Source organism: Choloepus didactylus, chromosome 27 (assembly GCF_015220235.1).
Source record: "Choloepus didactylus isolate mChoDid1 chromosome 27, mChoDid1.pri, whole genome shotgun sequence".
NCBI lineage: Eukaryota > Metazoa > Chordata > Mammalia > Pilosa > Megalonychidae > Choloepus > Choloepus didactylus.
This window is the reverse complement of record NC_051333.1, coordinates 12199560-12226310: the sequence shown is the minus strand read 5'-3', so window position 1 is coordinate 12226310 and position 26751 is coordinate 12199560. Positions and strand designations below refer to the sequence as shown.

Here is a 26751-nt window from a genome sequence, read left to right as displayed (position 1 = left end):
GAAGAGAGAGAGGGAAAAATAAATCTGGTAAAAACCAAAGGATAAGATGGTTGATTCAAGAACAGCCTTTACAGTAATAACTTTGAATGTGAGTAGATTAGACTCCCCAAATAAAAGATATGAACTAGCAGAATGGCATAAAAAAATGGATTCATTGATAATGCTGTTTACAAGAGATGCATCTGAGACCCAGCCACACAAAGAGATTGAAAGTGAAATGATGGAAAAAAATATTCCATGCAAGCTTCAGCCAAAAGAAAGCAGGGGTAGCTATACTAATATAAGACAAAATAGGCTTTAAATGCAAGTACGTCGTATGAGTCAAAGAAGGACACTATATATATATTAATAAAAGGGACAATTCACCAGGAAGAAATAACAATCATAAAGGTTTATGCATTCAGTCAAGGAGCTCCAAAGTACATGGGACAAACATTGTGAAAACTAAAGGGGTCAATAATAATGTGAGACTTCAATACACCTGTCTCTTCTAGAGATACAAGTTGGAGTATCAATAAGGAAATTGAAAACCTAAACAATGTGATAAATGAATTAGACTTAGACATTGCTAGATCATTGCATCCCAAGTTACCAGGATATAAATTCTTCTGTAGCATTCATGGAATGTTCTGGATATATCATATGCTGGGATACAAAATAATTCTCAATTCATTTAAAAAGATGGAGATTATTCACAGCATTCTCTCTGACCATAATGGAATGCAGCTAGAAATCAATAACCACCAAAGAACCAGAACTTTCACAAAAATATGGAAGTTAAACAACACACTCCTAAACAACCAGTGGGTCACAGAAAAAATTGCAAGAGAAATTGGTAAATATCTAGAGACAAATGAAAACAAGAATCATATCACTTACGGGAGCAGCGAAGTTGGTGCTGAGAGGGAGATTTATAGCTCTAAATGCATGCATTAAAAAGGAAGAGCTGAAACTGAAGACCTAAACAAACAACTGAAGAAGCTAGAGAATGATGAGCAAACTAACCCTAAGGCAAGTAAAAGTAAAGAAATATCAAAAATTAAAGCAGAAGTAAATGATGTCAAGAACAAAAAAAAATTTGAAAGAATAAATAAAATGCAAGTTTAGTTCTTTGAACAAGATTGACAATCCCTTAGGCAGACTGACAGTGAAAAAAGATAGAAGACCCAAATGAAATTGGAAATGCCAGGGGGATCATTATAATTTAAGAGATCACGAGAGGATACTATGAGCAACTGTACCCAAAAAAACTAGACAACCTAGAGGAAATGGACAATTTCCTGGAAACACATGAACAACCTAGACTGACCTGAAAATACAGTATCTTAACAAAGCAATCACAAGTAAAGAGATCAAATCACTCATCAAAAATCTTCCTACAAAAAAAAAAAGCCCAAGATTGCTGCTTTCATCATGGTTCATCTGCAAAACTGCATTGTTGCTTTGCCCCAGATCATGGGCCTCAGCAAGAACGGAGACCTGCCCTGGCCCCCACTCAGGAAAGAATTCAAGTATTTCCAAAGAATGACCACAACCTCTTCAGTAGAACTTAAACACAATTTGGTGATTATGGATAGAAAGACCTGGTTCTCCATCCCTAAGAATAATCAGCCTGTAAAGGACAGAATTAATTTAGTTCTCAGTAGAGAACTCATTGAACCCACACAAGGGGCACATTTTCTGGCCAAAAATCTAGAGGATGCCTTAAACCATATTGAGCAACCAGAATTAGCAAATAAAGTAGACATGGTTTGGACTGATGGAGGCAGTTCTCTTTATAAGGGAGCTGTGAATCAGCCAGGCCATCTTAGACTGTGAGAAGGATCATGCAGGAATTTGAAAGTGACACATTTTTTCCAGAAATTGATACAGAGAAATATAATCATCTCCCAGAATACCCAGGTGTTCTTTCTGATGTCCAGGAGGAGAAAGGCATTAAGTACAAATTTGAAATTTTGAAAAAAAATGATTAATGTGAAGATGTTTTCTCACTTAATTCCATTTTTTCTGTTCCCTCCCGCATCCCCCCCGATGATAGAAAAAAATAGTCTGCTCTGTACAGAAAGAGCTCAATCTCATAACAAGCATACTGGTTAAAATTAAACTCAGAGGTAATGAGTTGAGAATGGATATTGCTAGAAAACAAAATTTATTAGAAAATAAGCTTCACAACCTTAAAAAATGAAACTTAACAATATTTTGTACGCATGATGTTAGCAAAGATTTAGATTATGATATCCAGGAATATAACATTTTCTGCATTATAAATTGGCACAGCCATTTTAAAAGTAAATAAGCAATGTCAATTAAAATTCAAAATGTTCATGTACTTGAAACCCAGAGCTTGCATTTCTAGAAATTAATCCTGAACTAAAAAAAGGAACGTGGAGTATTTGTTGAAGACTTTTTTAAAATAACAGTTTGGAAGCCACCAAATATTGATTAATAAAGAAATATCTAACCAATATATCTATAAAATGTAATATTTCCCAGCAGTTGAAATGATGGAGTTACCAACAAGAAAATGTCAAAGATTGCTAAGTGAAAGAAGCAAATTGTATATATTAGCCAAAATTTTAAATAAATATCAATATGTATCTGGGGAAAAAAAAAAAAGCCCAAGGCCAGATGGCTTCACAGGGGAATTTTACCAAACTTTCCAGAAAGAACTGACACCATTCCTTCTTAAACTCTTTCAAAAATTTGAAGAAAAACAGAACACTAACTCATGAAGCTAACATCACTCTAATACCAAAAACCAGATAAAGTTACTACAAAAAAGGAAAACTACAGGCCAATCTCCCTAATGAATGTAGATGCAAAATTCTCAACAAAATGCTTGCAAATCAAATCCAAAGGCACATTAAAAGAATTATACACCATGACCAATTGGGCTTCATTGTAGACATTGAAGGGTGATACAGCATAAGAAAATCAAAGTAATACAACACATTAACAAATTGAAAGGGAAAAATCAAATGATATCATATAGATATGCCAGTTTGAATGTATTGTGTCCCCTAAAACACCATTATCTTTGATGTAATCCTGTGTGGGCAGACATATTAGCATTGATTAGATTGTAGTTCTTTGAATGTTTCCATGGAGATGTGACCCACCCAACTGTGGGTGATGACTCTAATAGGATAGTTTCCAAGGAGATGTGGCCCCACCCATTTAGCATGGGACTGGATTAGTTTACTAGAGCATTATATAAGCTCAGACAGAAGGAGCAAGCTTGCTACAGCCAAGAGGGACACTCTGAAGAATGCCCAGGAGCTGAGGAGCTGCAGATGAGTTTGAAGATGGCCATTGAAAGCAGACTCTTGCTCCGGAGAAGCTAAGAGAGGACAAACACCCCAAGAGCAACTGAATGACATTTTGAAGAGCTGCGGCCTAGAGAGGACCGTCCTGGGAGAAAGGCATTTTGAAACCAGAACTTGGAGCAGATGCCAGTGATGTGCCTTCCCATCTAACAGGTTTTTCAGATGCCATTGGCCATCCTTAAGTGAAGGTACATGATTGTTGATGCATTACCTTGGACACTTCATGGCCTTAAGACTGGAACTTTGTAACCAAATAAACCCCTTTTATAAAAGCTGATCCATTTTTGGTGTTTTGCCCTCTGGCAGCATTAGGAAACTAGAACAGATGCTGAAAAAGAATTCAACAAAACTCAGCATCCTTTTTTGATAACACTTCAACAGGTAGGAATTGAAGGAAACTTCAATATGATAAAGGGCATATATGAAAAACATAAAACCAATGTGGTACTCAACCTTGAGAGACTGAAAGCCTTACCCGTAGATTGTGAATGAGATAAGGATGCCCATTGTCACCACTAATATTCAACATTGTGCTATAAGTTCTAGCTGGACCGATTTGGCAAGAAAAAGAAAAGGCATCCAAGTCAGAATGGAAGAAGTAAAACTCATGTTCAGAAGATTATGATCTTATATTTGGAAAATCCTGAGAAATTAATGACAAAATTACTTGGGGTAATATACAAATTCTTCAAAATGGTGGTATACAAGATTGATACACAAAACTCAGAATTGTCCCTATACACTAGGAATGACATAACTGAAGACATACTCAAGGAAAAAAATCCATTTTACAATAGCAACTAAACTTCAAGTATCAAGGGATAAACAAGAATGTAAAAGACTTATACACAGAAAATTACAAAACTTTAGTAAGAGAAAACAAAGCAGACCTAAATAGGTGGAAATATATTCCATGTTCATGGATAGGCAGGCTAAGTTTGTTAAGATGTCAATTCTACCCAAACTTATCTACCCATGCAATGCAATTCCAATAGAAATTCCGACAACCTACTTTGCAGATTTGGAAAAGCTAGTTATCAAATTCAGTTTGATGGAAAAGGGACCTAGAATTGTCAAAAACATTCTAAAAAGGAATCAAGTGGGGGAACTTACACTTCCTGACTTTAAAGCCTGCTCTAAAGGCACAGTGGTCAAAACAGCATAATACTGGCACAAAGATAGACATATTTATCAATGGAATCATATTGAGAGTTAGGAAATGGTTGGCTGATGTTTTGAAAAGGCCCCCAAATACACTGAAATGAGACAGAACAGTCTGTTGAACAAATGGTGCTAGGTGAACTGGATATCCATGTCCAAAATAATGAAGGAGGACCCCCTACCTCACACCCTGTACAAACATTAACTCAAAGTGAATCAAAGGCCTCAATATAAGAGACTGTACCATAAAACTAGAAGATAATATAGGAACCATCTTGAAGACCTAGTACTAGGAGTTAGCTTCTTAGACCTTACACCCAAAGCACAAGCAGTGAAAGAAAAAATAGATAAATGAGAACTCAAAATCAAAAGCTTCTTGTGCCTCTCAAAGGACTTTGTCAAAAAGGTGGAGAGGCAGCCAATTCACTGGGAGAAAACATTTGGAGTCCACATATCTGATAAGAGACCGATATCCAGCATATAAATCCTACAACTCAATGATAATAGTAAAAACAGCCCAATTATCAAATGGGCAAAAGATATTGGAGGAAATACAAATGGCTAAAAAACACATGAAAAAAATGTTTATCTTCAGTAGCTATTAGGGAAATGCAAATCAAAACCACAATTAGATATCTCATACCAATAAGAATGGCTGCCATTTTAAACAAACAAGACATTACAAATGCCGGAGAGGATGTGGAGAATTTGGAACTGTTACCACTGCTGGTGGGAATGTATGATGGTACAGTCTCTGTGGAAGACAGATCGGTGGTTCCTAAGAAAACTAGATATCGAGTTATCCTTCAATCCAGCCATTCCACTACCTGGTATTTACGCAGAAGATCTGAAAGCAGTGACTGAACAGACGTTTGCACACATATTCATAGCAGCATTATTCACAATTGCCAAAAGATGGAAACAATTCAAATGTCCTTCAACAGATGAGTGGTTAAACAAAATGTGGTATATACTATGATGGAATACCATGCAGCAGTAAGAAGGAATGATGTCCTGAAACAGGGACAACATGGATGAACCTTGAGGACATAAGGCTGAGTGAAATAAGACACAAAAGGAGAGATATTGTATGGTATCACTAATATGAACTCCCTGAATAATGTAAAATCAGTGTCTTACAATATAGAATATAGGGAACTTAGAGATTAAGACATTAAGGGACTTAGGTCTTAAGCTAGAGAAGGTGGAATGATTGCCTAATACATACAGACTTGTTCACAATGTTTACCTTAAAGATATGGGAATTGATGGGTGATGATATTTTGTTTATGGGATTGTAATTCTCAGTGCCACATTGAAGGCAAACATGATTGAAGGTTTTTAAGGGAATGTATCCCATAGAGTAGCACTACAATAAATAAATGCTTGCATGATTTACTACTAAGTTATGGCACTTGCACAAAGAGTTGACAACAGATAGGAATATGGGGAAAACTACCTGTTACATACTATGGACTGTATTTAATAGGAATATCTTACTAGTACCACATGAATACTAGGGATGAATAATTAGGGGCTGACACGAGCTTTGGGGTGTTTTAGTTTATGGTAGTTGTTTAAAATTGAACGTGATGATTGTAGAACTAAGTGAAGATAATGTGCAACATCGATTGTGTTCTAGTTTGCTAATGCTGCCGGAATGCAAAACATGAGAGATGGATTGGCTTTTCTAAAGGGGGTTTATTTGGTTACACAGTTACAGTATGAAGGCTATAAAGTGTCCAAGGTAACACATCAGCAGTCGGGTACCTTCACTAGAGGATGGCCAGTGGTGTCTGGAAAACCTCTGTTAGCTGGGAAGGCACATGGCTGGCATCTGCTCCATAGTTCTGGTTTCAAAATGGGTTTCTCCCAGGATGTTCCGCTCTAAGCTGCAGTTCTTCAAAAATGTCACTCTTAGTTGCACTTAGGGTATTTGTCCTCTCTTAGCTTCTCTGGAGCAAGAGTCTGCTTCCAATGGCTGTCTTCAAAATGTCTCTCATCTGCAGTTCCTGTGCTTTCTTCAAAGTGTCCCTCTTGGCTGTAGCTCCTCTTCAAAACATCACTCACAGCTGCACTGAGTTCCTTCTATTTGTCAGCTCATTTATATGGCTCTACTGATCAGGTCCCACCCTGAATGGGTGGGGCCATGCCTCCATGGAAATTATCTCATTAGAGTTATCACCTACAGTTGGGTGGGGCACATTTCCATGCAAACATTCCAACTTAATCCCCAACTAATATGTCTGCCCCACAAGATTGCATCCAAGAATATGGCTTTTTCTGAGGGACATAATACATTCAAACCAGCACAGATTGTTCTTGGACAGAATATATGCTATATGAAATTAGGAACCCCATACTTAATAAGTCAAGTCTTCATTCTTGAGACTTGCTCTTGTGAAGCTCATGGCTCCAAAATGGAGGCTAAGTCTACCTATAATTATTCCTAAGAGTCACCTCTAGAGAAACTCTTGCACAGATGTGGCCTTTCTCTATGCCCAACTTGGTAAATAAATTCATTATGTTCCCCCTTCATTGGACATGTCTCCCAAGGGAATGCATTTCACTGACCATGTGGGACATGACTTCCAGGAATGAACCTGGCCCTGGCATCAAGGGATTGAAGATGCCTTCTTGACCAAAAGGGGGAAAAGAAAGGTAACAAAATAAGGTTGCAATGGCTAAGAGAATTTAAATAGAATAGAGAGACTATCCTAGACATTATTCTTATACAAACTTCAACTGGACGTTCTAAATGGTCACAGTATGCCAAGCCCTAAAATCAATGGTAGTCCCGAAAATACTAAATATCTAGGTCCCTATCTGAGACTCTAAAAGTTTCACTCACTAAGTTTATTTTTCAGAAACTTAAATCCTCCAGAGTGTTTGTATGCCAGATAAATCCCCAAACCCAGAGGCAACAGCCTCTTAAAGAATGTCAAGCAGATCCATCCGCCTCTCCCATAAGGTCACCAGCCCTTTTCATTATGAATAAGTTAGGGTGTTCACTGCCTAGATATCTCTGAAGATTGAGACAATGATCAAGCAAGACTGAGGGATAGCAACAGACAAGATTTAACAAAGGATTATGAATACCAAATCTTTGTTTTAGTTCCTAGGGTATTAGAATAGCTAGCAGGAAATAACTGGAATGGTGAAACCATAACCCATTACATTCTTTTAAATTTGCTCTATAGCTACTTGTTAAATTGTACTATGAAAGTTATCACCTTTCTGTATGTATTTTATATCTCACAAAAATGAAATAACTGCAACTGTGGAACTGTAACCCATAACATTCTTTGAAATTTGCTCTGTGACTACTTATTTAAGCATACTTTTAAAGTTATTCCGTTTCTGTAAATGTTATATTTCACAATAAGGCAATAACTGAAATTGTGGAAATGTAACCCATAATATTCTTTCATATTTGCTGACTACTTATTAAATCATACTTTGAAAGTTATCACTTTTCTGTATATATGTTATATTTTACAATAAAAAATGGTAAAGAAAAATAATACACTGTGACAGGTGGGGTAAGGTACTCTTCAGAACTTTTAATTCTTATTTCATCAGAAGATCCACCCAGTAGAGAATATTTTTCAAATGTAGTGTTTTAAGAATTCAAGAATGAGCTGAGTTTTTCAGTTATAAGTTATATTGAAGACAACATATTGTTGTATGAATATGGCCAGTATTTCAAGCAGATCTCTAATAGTCACAGTATCAGAAGAAAACAGAGAATACCTATAATATGGGTTTCACATACAACAGAGTCTGCACAGGGGAGAGACCTTAATAATGGTGAATAAGGTCAAGACTCAAGCAAAAGTATCATGATGGACATGAAAAAATCCACGTGCACTAGAATATATATGTATGTGCATCTATTTACATGTGAATGTGTGTGTGTTCATTTGTGTGTATGTGTATTATTTGTTATGAGGAGAGACCATATGGGCTTGCAAGTCTGAACTACATAGGACAGTCCATACACTGGAAGTTATGGTAAAGGTGATATTGAAAGCCTTAGTCTGAATTCCCCAGATGAAGGCAGCTGGCTGGAAATTTCAGCAAGAGACTGTTGAAGTTAAGACAGAAATTCTTCTGACCTGTGAAACACTCAGTTCTCACATTTAATCCCCTCAACTGATTAGATGAGGAGATAACCCATATTGCTTAGAGAAACCTCTTGTTGACAGTAGATAAAACAACTGCTTTTAGATGCAAATCCCATTTATAAAATAGCTTCATGGTAACCATTGGCCAATGTTTGACCAAACAACTGGACACTATAACTTAGGCAAATTGACACATGAAAATAATCATCACAACAGAATCATGGATGCCAGTTGTTCCATATTATGTAGATAGGATATGAGGGACTGCTTGACCATTATTGGAATTCAGTTGAGCAATAAATAAATTTTATTGCATTAAGCCACTGAGATTTCAGGGTATATCTCATATATTCCAATTCTGATCAGAACAAAGGATCTTAGTAGCAACTGTTTCATAACTACCTGAATAGGTGATTCCTATAGTTAGCCAGCAGTCTCTGATTTTGAGACAATTGTTGTCAAATATACATGAAAGTTATGAGTACATCTATACAGAACAGTATTTTCCTCATCTGTTTCAGAATAAGATGCCATAATGCCCCATGACCTCTGGATACTTTAGTATGTATAATCTACAAATATGGATCTTCTCCTACATTAACCATAAAACTACTCAAAATCAGGATGGCACATTACTCACCATCTAATTCACAGATTCCATTCATGTCTCACAAATAATCCCACAAGTGTCCATATAGCAAAATGATCCAATCCAGTATCACATTATGCATTTAGTCGCCATGTCTCATTAGTTTTCTTCAGTCTGAAGTGGTTCCTTAGAGTTTCATGACTTGACACATTTGAAAATTATTTGCTAGTTATTTTGTAATTGTGTATGGAGGTATCTCAGTATATGCCTGTCTGGTATTTTCTCACAATTATATTCAGGTTATGCATCTTTGGCTGGAATGTCACATAAGTGATGAGGTCTTCTGGCACACATTTTGATTTGTCCTATTCATGGTGATGTTTAACTTTGATTACTGGGTCAATGTGATGTTTGCCAGATCTACCCAATGTAAAGTTATTCTTTCCCCCTTCGTAATTAAGAAGATTGTTGATATTTTGTAAATATGTGTTTTTCATTAAACCTTCATTTTCTAAATTTGTTAAGATCAAAATAGACTCCTGGATTTCTATGCTATTCAATGTGTTTTGACTAGTTACTCTCATATATATTTGATGGAAGACATACCAACCTGGATTCTGCATCCAGTGACATGTTCCCATCATGCTTTAAGCATTTCCTTACTTTCTATCAAAACAGATTAAGCTTACAAATTCTTCCTTATGGTCAACCAGAGTCTTCTTCATATCCTTCATCTCTCTTGTCACATTTTGTGAAGCATAGGTTATCAGGGGAAAGCTTATTGTAAAGGTTCCTAGATTGTAAGCTCTTAGAGCAGTTACATCTATTCCTGAGTTGTAATGCCTATTTCTAAATTCTGAGATGCTGAGCTCTTTGTGTATAACCTGGTTGGTCCCTGGAACTTTGGGAATCTATATGTTACTGGAGACTCAGAGCAAGATTCTGGCAGCTATGAATATCAGCATTACCCCATACAGCAAATATTGAAGAGTCTGAAAAAAGAGATCAGACTTCAATTAGAGATATGAACAAAATGGACATGGTTAGGACTAAGGCAAATTAGACTAAAGGGTAAAGGATGATGACAGTGTTATAAAACTTCAACTTCTGTGTGCAACCAAAGGAAGAGATGTTTATTAGATGCAAAATCTGTATTTTTTTGTAACACACTATATAATTTAACTTGTATGATAAATTTATTCAAACACTGTAATTACATGGAAAGTTGAATAGGGAGTGAAATCTGGTTGGTTTGTACAGGTTAGTGTGAAGCCCTGATACATCCACGAGTAATCTGAGCAGAGAACAAAAATGTATTTGCAAAACCCCCTTGAGGGACTGAGGGAAAATGTGGAAATATTAAACTTCCCCACCTGGGGAATTAATGATATTCTCACAAGCATTGGGGCTACCAATATAGAAGGCCAAGCCCTTGATCTTGGGGCTTGCCCTTATGAAACTTGTTACTGCAAAGGAGAGGCTAAGCCTACTGAAAATGGTGCCTAAGAGTCACCCCCAGTGTGCCAGTTTGGATGTATTATGTCCCCCAAAATGACGTTCTTTGATGCAGTCTTGTGGGGGCAGACATATTAGTGTTGATTGTATTGGAAATTGAGTGTTTCCATGGAGATGTGACCCATCCAACTAGGTGATAACTCCGATCAGATAATTTCCATGGAAGTGTGGCCCTGCCCATTCATCATGAGCCTTAATTAGTTTACTGGAGCCCTATAAAAGCTCAGAAGTAGAAGGACTTTAGAGAAGCTGTAGCTGAGAGACAGATGTTTTGGAGAATGCCATTGTGAAATGTGGCCTGGGAGTTAAGCAGATGCCAGCCACATGCCTTCCCAGCTGACAGAGGTTTTCTGGATGCCATTGGCCATCTTTCAGTGGAGGTACCCTGTTCTGGTTTGCTAATGCTGCCTTATGCAAAATACCAGAAATGGATTGGCCTTTATAAAGGGAGTTTATTTGGTTACACAGTTTCAATGTTAAGGCCATAAAGTGTCCAAGGTAATGCATCCACAATTGGGTACCTTCACTGGAGGATGGCCAGTGGTGTCCAGAAAACCTCTGTTAGCTGGGAAGGCAAGTGGCTGCGATGTGCTTCAAAGTTCTGTTTCAAAATGGCTTTCTCCCAGGATGCTCCTCTCTAGGCTGCAGTTCCTCAAAAATGTCACTCTTAGTTGCTCTTGGGGCATTTTTCCTCTCTTAGCTTCTCCGGAGCAAAAGTCTGCTTTCAATGGTCATCTACAAATTGTCTCTCATCTGCAACTCCTGTGCATTCTTAAAAGTGTCCCTCTTGGCTGTAGCAAGTGTGCTCCTTCTGTCTGATTTATACAGTGCTCTAGTAAACTAATCAAGGCCCATGCTGAATGGGCGGGGAACACCTCCATGGAAACTATCCAATCACAGTCATCACCCACAGTTGTATGGGGCACATCTCCATGGAAACAACCTAATCCAAACGTTCCAACTTAATCCCCACTAATATGTCTACCCCCACAAGATTGCATCAAAGAACCTGGCTTTTTCTGGGGGACATAATATATACAAACTGGTACAACATATAAAATCCAAAAGACAAAATGGTAGAAGAAAGTACTGTGCTGACAGTAATAACGTTAAATATCAATGGATTAAATTCCCCAATCAAAAGACATAGACTGGTGGAGTGGATTAAAAAACAAGACCCATCTACACGCTATCGAAAAGAAACTCACTTTAGACACAAGGACAAAAATAGGCCAAAAGTGAAAGCTTGGAAAAAAATATATCACGCAAACAACAACCAGAAAAAAATCAGGAATAGCTATTTCAATATCAGACAAATTAGACTTCAAATGTAAAACAATTAACAGAGACAAAGAAGGACACTATATATTAATAAAAGGGACAGTTCATCAAGAAAACATAATAATTATAAGTATTTAGGCACCAAGTCAGAGTGCCCTGAAATACATGCAGAAAACACTGTCAATACTGAAGGGCGAAGTAGATACTTCTACAATAATAGCTGGAGACTTGAGTACACCACTCTCACCAATGGAAAGAACATCTAGACAGAGGATCAATAAGAAAACAGACATATTGAATTGTACAATAAATGATCTAGACTTGACATATTTATAGAACACTACACCCCACAACAGCAGCATATGCATTTTTCTCAAGTGCTCGTGGATCATTCTCTAGGAGAGACCACATGTTGGGTAAATTTAAAATTTAAATTTAAAAGAATTGGTATTATACAAAACACCTTCTCAGACCATAATGGAATGAAGTTGGAAATTAATCACAGGCAGAAAGTTCAAAAATTCACAAATATATGGAGGCTAAATAACACTCTCTAAGACACCCAGTGGATAAAGGAAGAAATTACAAGAGAAATCACTAAATACCTTGAGACAAATGAAAATGAAAACACAGCATATCAAAACTTATGGGATGCAGCAAACGCAGTACTGAGAGGAAAATTTATTGCCCTAAATGTCTGTATTAAAAGAGAAGAAAGAGAAAAAATTAAGGAATTAACTTTTCACCTGGAAGAACTAGAGAAAGAACAGCAATCTAACCCTAAAGCAAACAGAAGAAATAACAAAGGTTAGAGCAGAAATTAAAGAACTCAAGAACAGGAAAACAATAGAAAGAATCAACAAAACAAGAGGTTTGTTCTTTGAGGAAATAAATAAAATCAAGGGACACTTAGCTAAGCTAACAAGAGAGAGAGAGAGAGCGAGAGAGAGAGAATGCAAATAAACACAATCAGAAATAGAAAAGGGAACATAACTACTGCCCCCACAGAAATAAAGGAGATAATGAGAGTATACTATGAGCAACTATACGCCAATAAATTAGACAACCTAGATGAAATGGACAACTTCCTAGAAAAGCATGAACAACCAACATCGACTCAAGAAGAAATAGATGACCTCAACAAACCAATCACAAGTAAAGAGATTGAGTGAGTCATCAAAATGCCCCCAAAGAAGAAAATCCCAGGACCAGATGGCTTCACATGTGAATTCTACCAAACATTCAAGAAAGAATTAGTACCAATCCTGCTCAAACTCTTCAAAAGGTGGGAAAGCTACCTAACTCATTCTATGAAGCCAACATCACCCTAATACTAAAGTCAAAGATACCAAACAAAAAAAGAAAATTATAGACCAATCTCTTTAATGAATATAGATGCAAAATTCTCAATAAATTACTTGCAAATTGAATCCAGCAGCACATTAAAAGAGTTATACACCATGATCAAGTGGTATTTATTCCAGGTATGCAAGGCTGGTTCAACATAAGAAAATCAATTAATGGAATACATCACATCAATAAATCAAAACTAAAGAACCACATGACCATCTCAATCGATGCAGAAAAGGCATTTGACAAAAGTCAACACCCTTCCCTGATGAAAACACTTCAAAGGATGGGAATAGAAGGAAACTTTCTCAATATGATAAAGTCAATACATGAAAAACCCACAGCTAACATCATACCCAAAGGGGAAAGATTAAAAGCTTTCCCTGTAAGATCAGGAACAAGACAGGGATGCCCACTGTCACCATTATTATCCAACATTGTGCTGGAGGTTCTAGTAGAGCAATTAGGCAAGAAAAAGAAATAAAGGGCATCCAAATTGGAGAGGAAGAAGTAAAACTTTCACCCTTTGTAGATGTCATGATCCTCTATGTAGAGAATCCAGAAAAATCTACCGCAAAGCTACTAGAACTAATCAATGAATACAGCAAAGTGGCAGGCCACAAAATCAACACTCTCAGCCCCTTGCAGGTTCAGGGTCTACTGACAATTAAAAGCAATGAAATTCTTTATGCTAGTTGGGAGCTGCAGGCTGCCAAGTGCCACCTGCTGGGCAGGATAGGAGAAGCACAACTTCTGGAGGCCTCACAGGAAAGTCTGACAACTTTCTGGGTCTTGTTCTCAGGGAAACTTGATAGTGATTACACCCTCTTCCTCAGACCTAGTCCTGTCTAGTCTGGGGAAATCTAATTGGAGTAATCATGGAAACCAGCTGCCTAGACAACAAAAAATTACGATTCACACTAGAAAAAAATGAAGATATGGCCCATTCAAAGGAACAAACTTACACTTCAAATGAGATGCAGGAGTTGAAACAAATAATTAAAGATCTTCAAACAAATATGCTAAAACTATTCAAAAATCAAATCAATGATTTGAGGGAAGTTATGGCAAAAGAGACGAAGGACATAAGGAAGACTGAGTAAAATAAGGAAGAAATTGAACTTTTGAGAAAACAATTGGCAGAACTTGAGGTAATGAAAAGCAAAATAAAAGAGATAAAAAACACATACAACAGCAGATTTGAAGTGACAGAAGAAAAGATTCAGGAACTAGAGGACAGAACTTCTATAATCCAACACAGAAAAGAATGGAAAAATATGAGCATGGATTCAGGAAATTGAATGACAATATGAAGCATGTGAATATACATGTCATGGGTGTCCCAGAGGGAAAAGAGAAGCAAAAAGGGGCAGAAACAATAATGGAGGAAATAATCTCTGAAAAGTTCCCATCTTTCATGAAACACATAAAATTGCAGATCCAAGAAGTGCAGTGTAACCCAAACAGAATAGTTCCGAATAGACCTACTCTAAGACACTTAATGATCAGATTATGAAATGTCAAAGACAAAGAGAGAATTCTAAAAGCAGCAAAGGAAAAGCAATCTATAGGAAGCTCAATAAGACTATGTCCAGATTTCTCAATAGAAACCATGGAGGCAAGAAGGCAGTGGCATAATATATTTAAGATACCAAAAGGGAAAAACTGCCAATCAAGAATTCTGTATCCAGCAAAACTGTCCTTCAAAAATGAGGGAAAGCTTAAAATATTTTCAGACAAACAGACACTGAGAATTTGTGAAGAGACCTGCTCTACAAGAAATAGTAAAGGGAGCACTACAGGCAGATAGGAAAAGAAAAGAGAGAGAGGTTGGGAGAAGAGAGTAGAAATGTAGACTATCAGAGAGAGTAAAAACAGAGAGGAAAAATAGAATAAAATACAGTAAGATATGTCATATAAATTCCAAAAGTCAAAATGGTAGACAATAGACATTACGTTGAGTGAAATTAGCCATAAACAAATGGATGGGTATTCTATGGACTCACTAATATAAAATAACACTAATGAGTGTAATTTGAAAGTTAAAATTGAGAATACAGGTTATCAGGAGATAGAGAGAGGTTAGAAATCAGGCATTTGATGCTGAAGGAGTATATAAGGGTAAATAGTTTTGATTATATAGATCCAGAAATGAATAGCATAATACTGCATAATTGTAGCACAATATTGTAAGTACTCTGAGCAAACATGAGTGTGAGTATGGTTGAAAGACAAAGGCTAGGAGCATGTAAGACACCAGAAGGAAAGATAGGAGATAAAGTCTAGGATTGTATAACTTATTGAAACGTAGAGTGGTCAATGATGGTAGTTAAATGTACAAATATAAGAATGTTTTTAAAAGAGGGAGAAGAAATGAATGCCAACATTGCAAGGTGTTGAAAATTGAGTGGTACAAGAAAAAAAATACAATCATTGCAAGCTAGAGTCTAAGTTAATGGTAACATTGTGAGATGCTTCCATTAATTGTAACAAAGGCAATATACCTAAGCTAAATGTCTGTAAGGGGGGTTATCAGGGAGTAATATGGGATTCATGGTGGGGTATTGTTGTCTGAACTTTTTATTTTTCTTCTTTTATACTTTATTCTTTATTTTTTTCTCCTTTTCCTCTTTCTTTGCAGAAGAAATGGAAATGTCCTCATATAGGCTGTGGAGGTGAATGCATAATTACGTAACTATACCAGGAATCATTGATGGTTTACTTAGAATGGGTTGTATGGTGTATGAATAAAACTGTTTTAAAAATAAACAGAGGGATACAAGTGCAGGAGAAAACATGGAGAGAGGGATATACCTATTCACTGTTGGTAGTTAAGTAGAATGCTGCAGCCCAGCTAGAGGGCAGGGTGGCAGTTCCACAGGAAGCTAACTATGGGGTTGCCATATGGTCCTGCTACCCTAGTATTGGGTATATACTTGGAAGAACTGAGAGCAAGGACAAGAATGGACAGTGAACACTGGTGTTTTTGGCAACAGTGTTCACAATTCACAATGGATAGAGATGACTTAAGGGTACATCGACCAATAAATGGAATGGTGAACTTTGGGGTATACATTCAATGGAATATTGAGCAGCAGCAAGAAGAAATGAAGTTGAGGTATGCAACTAGGTGAACAGACCTTGAGGACAGTATGTTGAGAGAAATAAGCCAGAATCAAAAAGGTAAACATTATGACACCTCAGTAATATGGACTAACTATAATATGCAAACTCTGAGAATTGAATCTGAGAGCATAGGTTATCAGGGGAAGTCTTATGGTAAAGTTTCCTAGATTGTAAGCTCTTGCAGCAATTACATCTATTCATGAGTTGTAATGGTTATTTCTCAATTCTAAGATGATGAACTGTTTGTGTATAACCTGGTCAGTCCCTGCAACTTTGGGTATCTGTGTGACACTTGAGACTCAGAGCCAGAGTTCAGCAGCTATGAATGTCAGCATTACCCCATACAGCAAATGTTAAAGAAGCTGAAAAAGAGATCAGACTTTAATTAGAGATCTGAACAAAATGGACTTGTTTAGGACTAAGGTAAACCAGACTAAAGGGTAAAGGATGATATTGACTGTGTTTTAAAACTTTAACTTCTATGTGAGACCAAAGGAAGAGATATTTATTTGGTGGGAAATCTATATTTTCTGTAGCATGCTATATAATTTAACTTGTATGGTCAGTTTATTCAAACACCATAATTACATGAAACCTTGAACAGGACATGAGATCTGGTTGGTTGTTACCGGTTAGCATGAAGCCCTGATACATCCCAGTGCAATTTTAGCAGAGAATAAAAATGTATTTGCAAAGCCCCCTTGAGGGACTGGGGAAAAATTGGAAATATTAATCCACCCCACCTGGGGAATTCCTGATATTCTAGCAAGCATTGGGGACTAACCATTGTAGGCCACGCCCTCAATATTGGGCCTTGCACTCATGAAGCTTTTTACTGCAAAGGAGAGGCTAAGCCTACTTACAATTGTGCCTAAGTATCACCCTCAGAGAACCTCTTTCCTTGCTCAGATGTGGGCTCTCTCTCTAAGCCAACTCTGCAGGTAAACTCACTGCCCTATCCCCTATGTGGGACATGACTCCCAGGGGTATAAATCTTCCAGGCAAGGTGGGACATGACTCCCAGCCATGAGCCTGGACACAGGAAAGCCTTCTTAACCAAAGCGGGGAAAAGAAATGAATCAAAATTAAGTTTCAGTGGCTGAGAGATTTCAAATGGAGTCAAGTATTCATTCTGGTGGTTATTCTTATGCATTATATAGATACCCCTTTTTAGTTTTAGTGTCTTAGAATAGCTAGAAGAAAATATCTGAAACTGTTGAACTACAATCAAGTATCCTTGATTCTTGAAGATGATTCTGTAATAATATAGTTCATACGGTGTGACTGTGTGATTGTGGAAACATTGTGGCTCATACTCCCTTTATACATTGTATGCACAGATGAGTAGAAAAAAGGGGGCAAAAAGTAAATGAATAAAAGGGGAAAACTGTATGAGATATTTTGGGTGTTCTTTTGTACTTTTACTTTTATTTTTATTCTTATTTTCATTTTTATTTCTTGGAGTAATGAAAATGTCCAAAAAATTATGGTGATGAATGCGCAACTATATGATGTTACTGTGAACAATTGATTGTACACTTTGCATGATTGTATGTAATGTGAATATATCTCAATAAAATTGTATTTAAAAAGAAAACAACCTTGTGACTGACACTCCTTGTATCCAGTGTATGGGCAGATTAGTAATAAAATAGCAACATGTAAATAAATAAATAATAGAAGGGGATAAGGGATGTGGGATGTTTTGGGTGTTCCTTTTTACTCTTATTTTTATTTTTTATTTTCTGGAGTAATGAGAATGTTCTAAAATTGATGGTAGTGATGAATGCACAACCATATTATGATACTGTGAACCACTGATTATATGGTTTGTGAATATATCTTGATAAAATTGCATTTAAAAAATTATCTATGCATGCAACCAAACCCCTACCAAATTTTAGGAACCTTTTTTTTTTTTTGAAATCGAAAATTTGATCATGAAATTCACCTGGAAGAGCCAAATCAATCTTCTAAAGGAAGACAAAGTTGGAGGTCTCCCACTTCCCGATTTCACAAGTTACTACAAAGGAACAGTTATCAAAACAGTGTAGAAATGCCGTACATATAGACATATAGATCAGCAGAGTAGAATTGAGGGTCCAGAAAAGAATCCACTCATCTGTAGCAAATTGATTTTTGTCAAGGGTGTCAAATGCCTTGAATTAGGAAGGAACAGTTTTTCAGCAAATGTGCCAGGACAACTGGATATCCACATGTAAAAAAAGTAAAGTTGAATCACTACCTCACACCATATACAAAAATGAAAAATGAAAATTTGATAAAAATCTAAACATGAGTATGACCATAAAACTCTTAGGAGAAAACACATGGGAAAATCTTCATTGCTTTAAATTTGGCAGTAATTTCTTAAATATGACACCAAAAGCACTAGCAACAAAAGAAAAATAAAATGGACTTCATCAAAAACTTTCAAAGAATATTGTGAAGAAAGTGCAAAGACAACGTACAGAATGGGAGAAAATAGTTGGATATAATATATATCTGAGAAGGGTTAATATTCAGAATATATAAAGATTTGCTCCAACTCCACAATAAAAAGACAATCAACCCAATTTGAAAATGGGCAAAAGACTTGAATAGCCATTTCTCCAAAGAAGATAAACAAATGGCCAATAAGTACATAAAAACATGCTCAACATCATTAGTCATCAGGGAAGTGGACATCAATACCACAATGAGATACCATTTCACACCCACCAAATGATTATTCCTTTTTGAAACAGAAAATAGCAAAGGTTGGCAACAAGATGGAGAAACTGGAATTCTTGTACATTGATGGTGGGAAATGTAAAATGGTGCAGCTTCTGTGGAAAACAGTTTGGCAATTCCTCAGAAAGTTTTACATAGAATTATCATATGACCTGGCAATCCCACCTCTAGTTTTCACCCCAAAGAATTGAAAACAGGGAATTGAACTGATATTTGTAAACTCCCAATGTTCATAGCAGCATTGCTCACAATAGCCAAAAGTTGGAAGCAACCCAAATGCCCATCAACAGATGAACAGATACACAAATGTGGTATATAAATACTACGAAAGATTATTCACCCATAAAAGGGAATGAAGTTCTGATCCATGCTACAAGATGGATGAACCTTGAAGATATGTTGAGTGAAATAAGCCAGACATAAAAGAGCAAATAATGTATCATTATACTTATCTGAAATAACTATGCAAACATGCAAATTTATAAAGTGAGAAACTATTATAGGTTACTAGGGGTTGGGGATATGGATTGGGGAATGGGGTACAGAGTTCTGTTTGGGGAAATGAAAAACTTTCTATAATGAATGTTGTTGATTTTAGCACAATATTATGAACATAACTAATACCACTAAGCCTAACACTTGAAAATGGTTCAAATGGGAAATTTTTAGTTGTATATATGTTACCACAATAAAATGCACACAAAAAAGGATTGTTGAGGAGCTTGCATATTTGGCATACATAGCAAGAATGTTCATGAATACAAGTCCAATGTCAGATTGCCTCTCCCAACAATAATAAAATTTAAACCACACCACAAGGAAGAAATTAGACAAATCCAGAATCTGGGTCATCTTACATGACAACTGAAGTAGAATATTCAATAAGTCAAGCCCATGGTTAAAGGTTAGTGGGGGGACTGTTCCAGGCTAAAAGAGACTCACCAGACATAATATGAGTGGACTTTTAATATGCATTTAAACTTTGATGCTATAAAAAGCATTTTTCACAAAAATCATTGGAAATTTGAAAAGGGACTGGATATTTTATAATTTTAAAATTATTTTTAATTTTGTTTGGTTTAATTTAGTACTTATGGCTAAGCAATTCATGTCTTTACTTTTTAGAAATACATGTGTAAATATTTAGAGGGATATATGGCATGATGCCAGTGATATGATTTAAAAATATGACAGTAGCAAAAATGGAAACAAGAAAAAGTCATAGATGCTCAAACAGATATAATACGCCAATGTTCATAGCAACATTTTTCACAATAGCCAACAGGTAGAAACAACTGAAACATCCACAGATGAATGGATAAACAGATGAATGGATAAACAAAATGTACATTCATAGAGTGGAATACTCTTCATGCATACTAGTACATGCACTGAATATAAGTACATGCACTGAAGTACTAATAGGTACTACAACATAGAAGAACCTTGGAAAGATTATGCAAAGTGAAATAAGTCAGACCCAAAAGGATAAATGTTGTATGATTCCATTACATGAAATATCTAGAATAAACAGAATAATAAAGAGATTGGTGGTTAGAAGGGGCTGGGGAGAAGGGCAATGGGTTGTTGTTATTGCTTAATGGGTAAAGTGTTTCAGGTGATGAAGTTTTATTAATGGAGGGTAGCGATAGTAGGAAAAATTGTAAAAGTAATGCCACCGAATTGTATTATTAGAAATTTTATATGGAAAATGTATTTTGTATATTTCATACATAAAATAAAATGTCATGGATGAATCAAAGGTGGCAACATACTAATAATTACTGAACCTGGTGGATGACAACATGGGGGTTCATTTTACTATTCTTTTACTCTATTTGTAACAGAGTTTAAAATGCTTTTATGTTCTTTATCAGTAGAAAGGTGGGCAGTGCATGCTTTCAGAAGTTGAATTTATTAGTTTTCTGGACAAGAGCCCCCACCTCCACCCCCAGTTTTTGAATAACCAAAGCTCCTTGATTTCGGACCGTTTGTAGTAACATAAGACAGTTAATTGTGTTTTTGATGTCAAGAGCAGGATGGATGTAGATTATGAGATATTTGAAGCTGAACTCAAGGAATAAACATTTTCAAGATATATCCAGGTTATTTTTCCCAATGACCCTATTTCCTTCAGTTCCCTGCCAGTGCAGAGCCTTTCTTTTGTCGGAATGCCGATCATCAAAAGGATCAATTAAAGCCTATACAAGTTGGAAGCTTTTTTATGTTTGGTTTGTGGCTTGATCAGACTCTTTAGTACCTTGGAGTGAATAGCTCATACCAGGTTTTCTTATCAGAGATCTAGATGCAACCAGTCACGTCTAAAAAGTAAAGACGGCATAGACGCAATCAAATCTGAGATCCTCTGTTCCTTAAATTCCGTGTTCAGGCAAGCCCAACTCAATGCGTTTAAGGTTCTACACTTTTATCGTAAACATCACTTCCCTGTTAGGGTGTGATAATTCTTTTCTGATTGTAAGCTTCGCTCTTCTCTCCTATATAGCCACATTTACTTTACAGTCGGTGTCAGTACGGTAATTTAAAAACTGAGAAAAAAAGGAGGTAAAAGGACGGAAAAAAGGGAGGAAGGGAGGGGTGGAAAGAGTGAAACGGCAAAAGTAAAGAAAAAGAAAAACAGAAAAAAGAAAAGGACAAGGCGCCCATAGCATAGTGAACTGTGAACTAAAATGGCTGATATTACAAAAAATAGCTGTAACCGAGTGTAAGTGCTACGCTGCCGAGCCTTGTAGGGATTGCCGTCAGGCAGCTGCGTAATTTCTGAGGCACTTCCGCTGCAAGGGGGCGAGGCTGATAGCCGCTCTAATGCGTGCTTCTGGGAATTGTAGTCCTGGCGCCGCGCCTAGTGGGAGGTATTTATGCGGCTGTCGTTGTCGCGGGGATTCTGGGAATTATAGTCCGGGAGCTGCGTCCGGTCCCAGGCACTTCCGCTGTAGGAGAGCGAGCTTGCTGGTATCTACCTTTCCGGGAGGTGAGGCAACGCTGCTCTCCGCCTTCTCTCCTAGCTTTCCTGGCCCGGACGCGGGGTCTCCGGAGTCAGCCCTCGCCCTCGGGGAAGAGAAACCGCGGCCAGTGGTGGAGAGCGCTGCCAGGTGACGAGGGCAGCAGTTTGCGCCCCTTGGTGTTTGGGACGGTTCGCGCGTCCGGGGTTGGCGGCAGGTGCGGGTCGTGAATCTCTGCGTTTCAGGGTCTTCCTGGCGCTCCACAACCCCATCCCACCTTCCCGCGCTTTCCACGAGCTCGTTCGCTTTCGGCGATATTATCTTGGAAGAATTAATTTCTCCGTTTTTTAGCTGGAAAATGGGTTGATAGTAGTAACCTATGGTAAGGATGTTCTGGGAATTACCTGAATAGACGGGAAAATGCTTAGAAACGACTCTGGCGCATACTGTTATCTGGTCTGTTGTTAGTATTCTTGTTTCTTCCCAGAAAAGCGCTCCTTCCCTGAAAGCTTTTGTGAACCTATGGTGGGGTCGGAGCTCAGGTGATGCTCGACCCGTTTTTCTCCGATTGTTGCAGCAGGTGGGGCTGTTCAGGGATTCCTAATGATTTTCCTCTCCCTCCTTTTTTATAAGTAAGGAGTGGGTCTCTCCCGTTGTTATTTTCCTAGTGCCAGAGACACAATCGTGATATCTCCAGCTTGCTATGCGCCCTCGGACCTGATTTCTTAAAACGGCTGCAGAGAGGAGGAGGGAGTGACCCCTTGGGTCCTCGAAATGTGGCTGGATTTGGGTTCCTAGGTTCTTGGCGAAAGGGGAGGGGACATTAACAACTCTAGGGTATTGAGGTGATAACCAGAAGGATGATAATTACACAAGAAAGCTAGGGGACTCAAAAGAATTGCAGTTACATGATGGAAGACGATGAATTGTGTTTGCTTTTTTGTAATTTAACTTGTGACAGGGTTGGCAGAGTTGTCATTCAGGGAAGTGGTGGTTGGTGTAGTTGTTCAGTTGGCAGCTCGATGTAGAGGCGACCTGCAGCTCTGAGAGATTGTTTCCTGCATTTCTGAAAATAGATTTTAGGTGACAGAATAAAAACCACCCATACAGCTATTTCTTGTCCTTTATCTCCCTCAGTTTTGACTGGGTACAGAAGCCTTTGCTTTTGCAGAGTATTCAAAACTCGGTACACTCTTGTTGATTATTCTTACATGTCTAAAAAGAAGTTTACTTAGGAACAAAGCAGGACTGATACATCATTTCTGTACTGTTCTCCAGGTGATAATAACAAGGGTGATAATAACAATCGTTAACATTTATTGGGAGCTTCTGTGAGTCGGGCAGAGTTTCCAGTATGTTTCCTGTATTGACACATTTATTCCTAAAAATAACTCTGTGTTATAGATGAAGCACAAGAAGATGATTGATTTATAAAGGTCTCTCAGGCAATATCTGACAGTGCCAGAATTGAAACCCTGGCAGCCTGATTCCAGAACAATCTTGCTGGCCAAAAATTGGCCGAGGCATTGAGGGCAAGTAAAGACTGAGAAACTTAGAGACTGGAAGAAGACTAAGGAGATGTAGCTAAATGCAGTGTGGAATGTTGGAAAGGATCCTTGGAGAGAAAAAAGCTATTAGGAGAAAAACTGACAAAATTGAATTAAATTCTGAAGTTTTGTTAATAATATTGTACCAATGTTAATATCCAGGTAGCCATCACTGTCCTACAGTTGTATGAGATGTTAGCATTAGGTGAAGCTGTACTATTTTTGCAACTTTCCTGTTAGTTTCAAATTAGTTACAAATAAAAGGTTTTAAAAAAAGAAAAGATTCAGGGACTAGATCTGGAATGCCTAAGTTTGCAGTTTACCTCTTGCACCTACTGATTGGGTAACTTGGGGTAGCTCATTTAACCCCGCTGTGCCTCAGCTTCCTAACTGGTAAAGTAGGGATCATGTTAGTATCCACCTCACATGGTTGTTGTAAGGACTACAAAAGGGAATGTATATAAAATGTGTTGAATAATGCCTAGCACAAACTGAGTGCTTGATCTGTATTAGTTCTGAATAATGGAATACAGTATATATCCAGCACAAGCAAAAGGAAACCAGAGATTTTAGGGGATACACAGATGTTCTTCTCCCATCCCCCAACTCTTTCTTTGAAATTATCTCTAAACTACATCTGAACAAATATGAATGTTCAGTATTATGATCATTATTTAATGTTTCTATTCTTTTGAATTCACAAAGACTCAGATAATTATTACAGTTCATATTGCTTGGGCAAGATTAAGTTTTGTTGTTTTTTTTTAACTGCCTGTGTGTGAAATTTCAAATAACGTAGCCAAATGCAATGAAAGTTCAGAGCTGTTACATGACATTGGGTTACTGAATGATGATCTCGAAAGTTTGAATGTACAAATCTTGATCTTTCAAAGAGGTCAATTAAACCTAACCTATTGCCTTGACAAAGCGTTTTTTTCATTGTGTAGATTGTTTTGAGGGGTCCACTAAAATATGCAGTGTCACTCAAAAATTGCCTTCTTTCAAATATCCTCTGTAAATTCTGAGAACATCTGAAATTATCTGCAGGAATATCTCAGCATTATACAATAGAAAAGAAACATTACGTCTGAATTTTGTAAATAAATTCATGTAAATAGATTTCAAATTTAGGGCTATTAGGACAAACATCTTAAGATCTAATGACAGAAAAATGTCTGTCACAAGCACTTGGTTTAAACTGAAAGCCACGCTGAAAATTTCTGGAAGGGAGAAAGGTCAATCATCTTATAAGGAGACAGTGTATGACAGAGAAGCATATGTCAAAAAGATACTTTGTTTACCTTATAGTAGGATGCCTTCCTATGAGAAAGTTAATACTCCAGGAGAGAGAGGTTTTTCTCATGTCAACTGATCCAAACAAAAGTGAATAGTGTTCTTTCTTCTGCCTTTATTGAAATTAATTGCTTTATTGAAGTAGCTGTGGGAATAGGGATTTCCCAGTGCCAGCATAAAGGATCATTATTTATAAGCTAACTGATCTCACAAATTCTACATGTAGCCCAACATTTCTGTTAGAAATACTGAAAGAATATTTTTTTAAAATGTTGTTATGCTTCAGTCTTTATACTATATGTTAAATGATATACACTAAATGATAAAACATTTATCAGGAGGAGGGGATTTTAAAGTCCCGCATAATAGGCTTCAAAACAGCTCTGAACTGCAGCTTCTTATTACATTTTTCTCCTATTTATTTTTAATTCTTTCCCTTTGGCTCTGTCTTACAGGTGTCCCCAGTTAACAACCATCAGTAAAAAACAAACCACATGTGTAGGCTATAAACCTGTATTGTGCTAATTCATAGGAGTAAAATATCTTCAGTTCCTCCTTCCAATTTCCTTTCCTTTTTTTTAATCACATTTTTTTTAATTGTGATTGTTCACATACCATACAATTATCCAAAGATCCAAAGTGTTGCCCCTGGTACCATCATACAGCTGTGCATCATCGCCACATTTAATTTTTTTTTCCAATTTTTAGAACATTTTCATTACTCCAGAAAAGAAATAAGGAAAAAAAAAAACAAAAACAAACAAACAAATAAAAAAGGAGATTCCAATCTTCCCATACCCCTAACCACCCCTCTCCATTGTTGATTCATAGTATTGGTATAGTACATTTGTTACTGTTTATGAAAGAATATTGAAATACTACTAACTGTAGTATGTAGTTTGCTATAGGTATATATTTTTTTCTTATATACCTTCTGTTATTATCTTCTAGTTGTAGTATCATATAGTTGTTCTGGTTCATGAAAGAGATTTCTAATGTTTGTACAGTTAATCATGGACATTGCCCACCATAAGGTTCACTGTTTTATACATTTCCATCTTTTGAGCTCCAACTTTCCTTCTGGTGATACACATGACTCTGAGCTTCCCCTTTCCACCACATTCACACACCATTCAGGACTGTTATTTTCACAACGTGCTGCCGTCACCTCTGTTCATTTCCAAACATTTAAGTTCAACCTAGTTAAACATTCTGCTCATAATAAGCAACTGTTCCCCATTCTTTAGCCTCTTTCTATATCCTGGTATCTTATGTTTCATGTCTATGAGTTTACATATTATAATTAGTTCCTATCAGTGAGACCCTGCAATATTTGTCCTTATGTGTTTGGCTTATTTCACTCAGTATATTGCCCTCAAGGTTTCTTCATCAGCCCATTTTTTTTTTAAGATTATTTTGTTCATACCCCATACATTCCATTCTAAGTAGACAATCGATGGTTCCCTGTATTGTCACATATTTATGTGTTCACCACCCTCACCACAATCTATATAAGGACATCTCCATTTCTTCCACAAGCAGGAGGAAGAGTCAGGGAAGGTAGAGAGGCAAAAGAAAAAGAAAAAAAAAAGAGGAAACAAAAGAAAACATGACAGCTAGGAAGCAGTAAAAGGAAAGATAACCTTAAACTAAAGTAGAATAAAGAGTCAGACAACCTTACCAGTGCCACGAGTCCCATACCCCTCCCTTATGCCCCCCTCTTATATGCATTTAGCATTGGTA

The 26751-nt window shown here is 37.0% G+C and overlaps 1 protein-coding gene and 1 pseudogene across 1 annotated transcript in view; both read left to right on the top strand.

Annotated features, from left to right (window-relative positions):
- Positions 1–307: 307 nt before the first annotated feature.
- On the top strand, positions 308–2622 carry LOC119521447 (annotated as a pseudogene).
- Positions 2623–22165: 19543 nt separating this feature from the next.
- The window catches only part of LOC119521156, a 107566-nt gene continuing 102980 nt past the window's right edge, over positions 22166–26751 (top strand). Inside the window, 1 exon segment of the mRNA XM_037819216.1 lies at positions 22166–22318. The gene's annotated coding sequence lies outside the window, so the exon portion shown is untranslated.